Raw genomic sequence first — 8,540 nt, 5'->3', positions numbered from 1 at the left:
CCTTAATTTGTGCTCATAATGTCCATTCGCTCTCCTTGTTTATATATTTTTCATCCCACAACAGATTTCCTCCTCTGTGCATGTCAAGATGAGCCTATGATGCAATAATCCACAGCCATTCACAAGTCTGTATAATCCTGTGTGCATTAACTATAAAGCCCCCGGCGCTGCCTTTCTGTCTTGTCATTCAATCCCATCCTACAGTATACAAGACACGTAATATCAATCAGGGGCTGCATCATCCAGCCAACGCTGAGAAATGAAAATATCCGACAACTAATCCCGCTGGAAAAAAACCCACCAACACACAGTTTAGATGACCCCAGCCGATGCTAAGAGTCTTGCTCTGTGGAATAATTTCATACGGCATGTTTTCCGTGGCAGGAAAAAACCCTTTGGGTGGGCAACAGTGTTATCCCTCTCCCGGGTCAGTCAGGGTTTCGTCCATGAGAAGAAGATACATTTTCAGTACTGAGTTCAAAAATAAAGAAATGTATTACGGTTATATAACCTTCATAAGTATCTGCCTCATCTTTGTATATCGATACTTTTGCGTGCTTCATAATAAAAAGGGAAGGCGTGCACATATGCAGGGTATTTCTTCACTACCACACACTGCATCTCTTCTACTACGTGGCTTTGATTCACGCTTTTTCTGTAGAAATCTCACCAGAAGGTGCAATATAGAGTCAGTTTCTCTGCAACAATGATATCGTTACATTTAAGGGTCCTAAGTGTAGGATTTAGTGTTATCAAGCTGTGAGGTTGCAACACTGGAACTGTGCCAAGTGTGTAGGAAATGTGAAAATATGAATGGCTCTATCTAGGGCCGGAGTTTGATTCGTCTGTTGTTGGCTACTGTAGAAACAACATGGTCTTATTTTAAGGTGATAAGCACGAATGAATACAGTTCTAATATATATAACTGTATATATAATATACTATTTCTGTAAATCCTACATACTGGACCTTTAATATTGGCTGTAACGTGTGGTGTGTGTGTACGCAGCTGTCTTCTGTTGTGACTCCACGTGATTCTTGGACTCAAAATGGATGTAGAGAGACTAGAGCTAAAACAATTATTTTCATTGTTGATCAAAATGCAATATTTTCTCGATATATGTATAAATTGTTAGAAAAAAAAGTAAAAAATATCTGCCACAAATTCCTGAAGCCACAGTCCAAACCCCAAACATATCCTGTCACATATAACAAAGAAAAGCAGCAATGAAATAGGGATGTGTTTGGTATTTCTGCACGAAAAATCACTGAAATTACGATTGAATCATCAAAATGAATATACTGTCAATCAAATAATCAACAACTTGATTAATCTCCTCAGCTTTAACTAGGACAACACTATTCAGAAATCATTACAGTGGTTTAAAAGCAACATACCTGAATTCCTATAAAGTCAGGCTGGTTGATGTGGACAAAATTAAATATCACAATATTTATAACCAAATACCTAAATACTATTGATATTGCAACAGTACTGTAGGTTTTACTATTTTTGCTTTCACAGAATATTTACACAGTGAGATTGTTGAAAAATAATTATCAGTAATGTGGATATAATGACTAAGTGGCTAAAGGCAAAAAATATAACAGCTTGAACTGTCTGATGAGATCAGAAAATTATAATGCAGCCCTTAAAACCAGCATTTATGATAGTATGATATCCAAAATCTAAGACCATGTCTAGCTTCATATCATGATATCGATACAATAGGAATATATTGTCCAGCTCTACCATGAAAAACACTAAGGACCTTTTAAATCATGTAATGATCGCTGTGCAATCTTGTATTTGCTTTGAAATTCCTGTTAAGAAATCCTACAAACTGGTAACTTTCCATCAACAAGCCCTGACCACTCTTGACTGTGAACACGTGCTCTCACGCATCACTGTTTTCACTGTCAGATAAGTTATATTTAAATGGCCAGTGATGAAGTTTGCTGCCACTTACAGTGACACAGTGTAACATGAAGCAGACAGGATGTAAAACGGCAGACCTGCAGGGATCAGCATCAGTAATCACTTCTAACACTTGTTCAGTGATTGATTACTGATCCTGTGATTACCAGCAGCCTCTTTTACAAGTCTGGACCACAGTTCCTGTTAATCAGCTGTTTCACACTGGAAATTACAAAGCAGGATGGAGCTCATTCCTGCTTTACTGGTGACAGCCCATTAAATCCAAGTACTTTAAGAAGTAACTAACCAGGATCTGTGTAAATTTAAAGCGGCATCCGAATTTTTGTTAATAAATATAATAAAAACCAACAGCTGTAAAGCACAGCTGAACAGAGCAGCCAGCTGCAGGTCGTGTAAACCTCGGTGAATGCCCTCACTAATCAACACCAGAGCACAGATCAGTCATTGTGTACACCAGGTGAGACATCTGGTGCTGATGCTGATCGCTCAGTGTTTTCCCCTCTGATTTCACTGCTCATCACGAGTCATGCGGCGACTTTTAAACACGCGCAATCAAGGTCAAAGACGATTACTCGCTGACCTCTGTGGAAACTGGAGCACATTTAAATCACCATGCAAATTGTAAACGAACTTCACGCGAATCGAAACAAGCTGACAACACAAGACAAAGCGACTGAAACTCTTTTGCAGCTGCCCGTGAACTTTCTGCAGAAATAAACATCTTTTTTTTTAATCCAGAAGAAGAAAAAAGATGCACAGCGGAGGAAAAAAAAAATCTCACCTTGTGTCGTAACTGGTCAGTATCCAGGGTTTATAATGAACGCAGAAGATGTGTAGAGAGGCATGAATACATCCGCCGGACAGCGCTTGTGTGTCGGTATGTGACTGACTGAGCGCTCGCGGGACTGCTGGAGGACGGAGTATCACATGCTGCTCTGCCTGCAATTAACATGCAGGGTGGAGAGTGCGGGGCGCACCGTGACGCACAAAGTGCTGCTCATTATCAACAGTGGCAAATTATCAGCCGACACTCAGTTGTCGTTTAAGCCCGTCACAGCGTCTGTGCACGCGGGAAGGTGATGCTGAGAGAGAAAAAGAGGGATTTGTCAAGGTTATCCACTCCTACCTGAGGAAGTGATGGTCTGACGCAGCTTTCGTCATTTCAATTGATAAAAAAAATTAAGCCACTCAACACTGGCAGGAAACGGAAAAACACACACATCGTACTAAAGGTAACAAAAATAGTGTTAGGTTTGGTTAGCATCCCAAAATACAGCTGTAGCCAGAAACATTGATGCAGGTAATTGAGATACACGAGCAAACCTCTTTCACTGCTCAATGAATGAGCATTAATAAATGAATAAAAACTCATAATAAATATATGAGTAATAAATGAATAATACGGTGAAATGAAGAAAAGAAGTACTTTTGCACATAAATGAGAGCAAATGTGTTATTACCATCAGTAATGTAGGACTTATAAAGGTAAATCTTATACTTAATGCTTAACTTACACTCATGATGACTGAATAAATTAATGAATGCGGGATGTGTCCTTAATGCTTACCATTAGGTAATTTTGGCTTAATGTGATTAGTATACACAGATTATGAGTTAATGGCTGTTAATTCACAGTTACTTCATGCATTAATTGATAGTTAAAGGTCAGTTAAAAGTTGATTTCAGTTGTATTTGCCAAGCCTCTCTGAAAGCAGAACAACTTATTCACATCGAAATTTTAAGCATTAGTTGAGCATTACTTCAGTAATGCTTTGTATCCTTACAAAATAACAATAATTATTACAGTAGAAGTGACAATAGTGTAAAAAAAACCTCAAGGACAAGGAAAATATATGTTGTTAAAGTGCAGGGGGTGCCTAGTGTCTCACCTGGTGAAGTGGGCGCCCCATGTGCAGAGGCTATGTTCTGTACAGTGACAGCTTGACTCCAACCTGCAACACTTTGCTGCATGTCATTCCCTCTCTCTTCCTCTGGCATGCTTACTAACCTGTCCTATCTAATAAAGGCAAAGAAAGCCAAAAAAAGGTGAAAATGCAGGAGTGTTGATAGCAAAATTAGCCTACTTAAAGGGACAGTTCACCGTAAAATGAAAATACATATTTTTCTTCTTACCTGTAGTGCTATTTATCAGTCTAGATTGTTTTGATGTGAGTTGTCGAGTGTTGGAGATATCAGCCATAGACATGTCGGCTCTCTCTTCAATATAATGGAGCTAGTCAGCTTGTGGTGCTCAAAGTGCCAAAAAAGTTCATTTGGAAAACTCAACCGCAATGTCTCTTTACAGAAATCATGACCTGGGTTACTCAGGATAATCTTCAGACCTTGTTGAGAGCAGTTTTATGTAGGACCTATTTTCTCTCTACTAAACTACATCCAGTAACGGCATTCATCCGCTCATGGATGAGAGGCTTGTGCTCCTGACAGTGCAAGATGTAAACATCAGTGGTGTCCTCTACTGAGCTGTAATGTGAACTAGCTCAGTGTTGCTAGATGAGTTAGGTGTACGCTTCCCTCTGTGCGGTTATATGGCTGGGGAGTGTAGTTCAGTGGAAACAAAAATAGTTTTTACATCTAATTGCTCACAAGAAGGTCTGTGGATTATCTTGAGTAACTGAGTCATGAATTTTGGAAAGAGACATTGCTGTTGAGTTTTTCAAATGTACGTCTTTGGTTCTTTGAGTGATGGAGATATCAGCGTCTCTACGGCCGATTTCTCCAACACTCTGGACTCATACCAAAACAATCTATATTAATAGCACTACAGATAAGAGGAAAGATATGTGGTTTTGATTTTGGGGTGAACTGTCCCTCTAGTGTCAAAATGATGCTTCCTGTTAGTTTAGTTATTATGTTATTGGATTGTTAGAACTGAAGCATTAACATGTATGCAGGACTTTAATGTTCTACATGTAATGTGCCAAAATGGGGCTCATTTAAGCAGCTTTATTTCCATAATTCAATATATATGATTGCACCATGTTCCATAAATTGATCATGCAGTATGTGTTGCTTGTAGTCTTATCTTAAAAGTAGCAGGACATGCCAAATAAATGTAGCAGAGAAAATGCAAAGTAAAGTACAAGTACTTCAAACTTGGGCTGAGGTGCAGGACTTGCAAACAAATGCATAGTTAGCCTTCTTTTTTCTCATCACTGTCTATTAGGACAAGAATTACATTAATATCAGTATTTACTTTTACTGAAATCCTGATAGACATGCAATTCTCTTCACCACACTCTAATAATCTCTGACAAACAGCTTTATCTCCTTGTTCCACCTCTGGACTTACACTGGGTGGTCATCTATCTATTAAACATTGACCGTGCGACACGACTGCAGCAGACACAGTCGCCCAGGGGACCATAAATCATGCACCATCCGCCAGAATTTTCTCTAATACCAACGAGACTGGGCAGGAAGATGTTATCAGGGACCGTTTTTCATCCCAACCCCTATGGATTTATTTTGTCCTCCGTTCCCACATGTCAGCCTCCTTGGTCGTCTTAATCAGATGTGTTTTTCTTCACTTTCTTCTTGATGTTTCTCTTTATCTGCATTACTATCAAAAACATGTATCATAATGGAGTTTGGTCTTGATGATGATAGAGAAGATAAGGCAGTAAACATGTGGCTTTAAACTTCTTAAATCCTTAAAATCCTGTTTTAAAAGCATGAGTACAGTTTGACCTGTCTCTAAATAAGACATGACCTCTACAGTTCATTTGAATCCCATCTCTCTACTGCCAAAACCAGAGTGGAGCATCTAAGATGAGCTCAGGTTCTGATCTGTTTTCTGTATTTCTACGGCTGGACCTCGCTTGGTGACAATTTTGACGCACCTTCTTTGAGCTGGCTGCTGGGAGCAGTTGCCACAGCAACCTCAAGATCATATGACAGACTTTGCCTCATCTCTGCACTCCCCTTTCTGCAATCCTCCTCCCAGTAATTGATTTAGTTGGAGAACAACAAAATGCATTTCACACAAGTGACCCAAACTTAACCCTTTAAAACCTGAGCAAATTGACTTGACAGCTTTAGAATTACGGGGATAAGGCAATGACAGGAGAAATGACCCCCAAAATTGCAAGAAATTAGTGATAAGAACAAAAAAAAAAAATACTAAAAAAAAGAACAAAAAGAAAAGGAAAGTTTAAAAAATGTTAATAAATTGTCTAAAAATTCTGTAACCTAATTTCAAAATATAAATATGATCATTATAAATATTATTTTTCCCTAGCATTTTAAAAATAATTTTCTAAATCTACTAATTTATTGCAATTCCTTGAACATTTCTTATCAAGTTGCTCATTGCCTTTTCTCCCATGTTTTTGGAAGACGTTGCAACAATTTTCTCAGGATTCAAAGGTTTAAATACTTGTAAAAGGCATCTGAAAGCAGCACAAGAAAAATGATATTGCTCCAGGTTTTAAAAGGTTAAACTATGGAGACCAAAGTTTCTGTGGGGTTCTGTAGATGACAGATGGAGATGAATATATATTATATACAATCCAAATATTTGTAGTTTTAACAGTATGATATGACACCCTCCCACTGCGTTTCCGGTCTTTCCTCAGCTCTACTTTCTTCTTGTTTTAGAAAGTTTTAGAGGTGTACATCGGATTAAAGATGATCATCTGCAATGTTTTCTCACCCCACTTTTTCTTCTACACATTTTTGGCACCTGCTCTCATTGGATAATAGTTTGATAAATCAGATAAGTGCATAATTCACGCTCTCTTCCACAAGCACACATGCTGAGTTGCTTCTGATCAGGGCGGTGCAACCTCAACTGCTGCAGGGCATCTGCTAAGTGGACAGCATTGTGTCACTCAGTGATACTCACATGATTTTTCAGGGTGTTTATTAAGTCCGCATCAGCAGCCTTGCAGGCCTGTGGGACTTTCAGCACAGCAGCACTGCTGCCCTCTCTGGTTAGCAAATGACCGAACAGTCCCATCTGGGTTTGAGGAGCTGCAGCTTTGTTCTGCCTTCACTTACCCCGTGTCCTCTTATTCATACCCGCATTTCCTGTGCATACGTATGAAAGCTTTTTTTCAACTTTACTCCCACAGTAAAGTGTGTGTGTAGTTTGTGAGGGACTGTATCTATATTCCAGGGTCCTATGTTGCTGCATGTCCTCTTAATGTTAATGTGAGTGGATAATGAGACAAAGGGTCCCTGGGCACTGACATGCAAAAGGCCCCACCACAGTCTTACACAGGAGCAAGGCACACAAACTTGTGTTGGTTTTGCCTCCTTTTTTTCATTGTTTTGCATATTTTTGTGTCTTCTATGGTGGATTTGCCCATTTTTGCTGTTATTTTGTTTCTCTTTGCAGTTCATTTGCAACTCTCTGTGGTCTTTTTGTATTTCTTTGTGGTCATTTTAAGTCTCTTCCTGGTCAGAGCATGGCGTTAGCTGAAATGTAAGAGAATCACCAAAGATTTTATAGTTTGGGGGGGTATGATAAAAATATAGCTATCCAACAGTTGAGATATTTCACTCATAACAAGCCAGGGGATCATCAGAGTCAGAGGGCCAGGTCTACCTTGAAAAAATAGATTCTTAATCTCAATAGGACCATCCTGGTTAAATAAAGGTTAAATAAAAAAAAATAAAAAAATAGAAAAAAAGAGCAGTTTATCTTCTGGGAATCATGAATGTCTGTGCAAAATTTAATGGCAATCCATCCAGTACTTATTGAGATATTTAAGCTGGGATCAAAGTGGTGGCACAGACTGACATTTAATGAACACTGCATCTAAATCAAAACTAAACACCAGAAAAAGCTTTATTTCCTGTCAGAATTGAATCTACAGTCTTTAACATTCATTTTTTGGCAAGATTTCCAGGCTGGAAGTTACTGAAGTCATCTGTTTCTCTTAGATTTTATTCTAATAATTTTATAGAGATCAGCTCACATTTTTATCATCAGCATCCTTTTCTCTGCTTCCTGTCACAGTCCCTCTGCACACTGTCCTTCCTCCTCTTACAAAGCAGGATGTCTTTACTTCAAACATCCTCTATGATTTTTGTTGTATCTCATGGTCCTTAGTTTCTGACGTCAGCACCCTGTCACGGCACATTTTCACTCCTCTCTGCTGTTCACCTTCAGCCGCCTCCAACTTCACATTGTCTCCCCACCGCTTTGCAGCACCCGCCTTCTTTTGTGCTCCCCCACGCCCAGTTTCACTCACGTGCGCTCATGCATTCTGCATCTGCACCACCACATCCGTCCAGTACTTTTCCTTCACTCCAGTCTCATTTATATTCCTCCCTCCCCATCTCTCTCCTCGGCTCCCCTCCCTCCTGTTTCTTCTCTTGTGTTTTGTGCTGTCTGGGTCACGCTCAGCTCCTAAAAAAAGATTCATGCTGCACTGGGCTCTGTGGTGTCGCTTATCTAGTCCATTATTCTCAGATGAAGCACTTTAACAAACATAATTACATCTGCACTGTAATCACTGCAGAAAGTGAGTGAATGTGAACATTTTTGATGGGTGTGAATGGAGGAGTCAAAGCGATTGATGTCCACCTGCATGACATTGCTCTCTGTGATCAATGGATTGATAGTTCATTGAGG

The sequence above is a fragment of the Plectropomus leopardus genome, chromosome 2 (assembly GCF_008729295.1).
Source record: "Plectropomus leopardus isolate mb chromosome 2, YSFRI_Pleo_2.0, whole genome shotgun sequence".
Lineage (NCBI taxonomy): Eukaryota > Metazoa > Chordata > Actinopteri > Perciformes > Serranidae > Plectropomus > Plectropomus leopardus.
The sequence above is the reverse complement of the archived record's forward strand: the minus strand, read 5'-3'. Positions refer to the sequence as shown.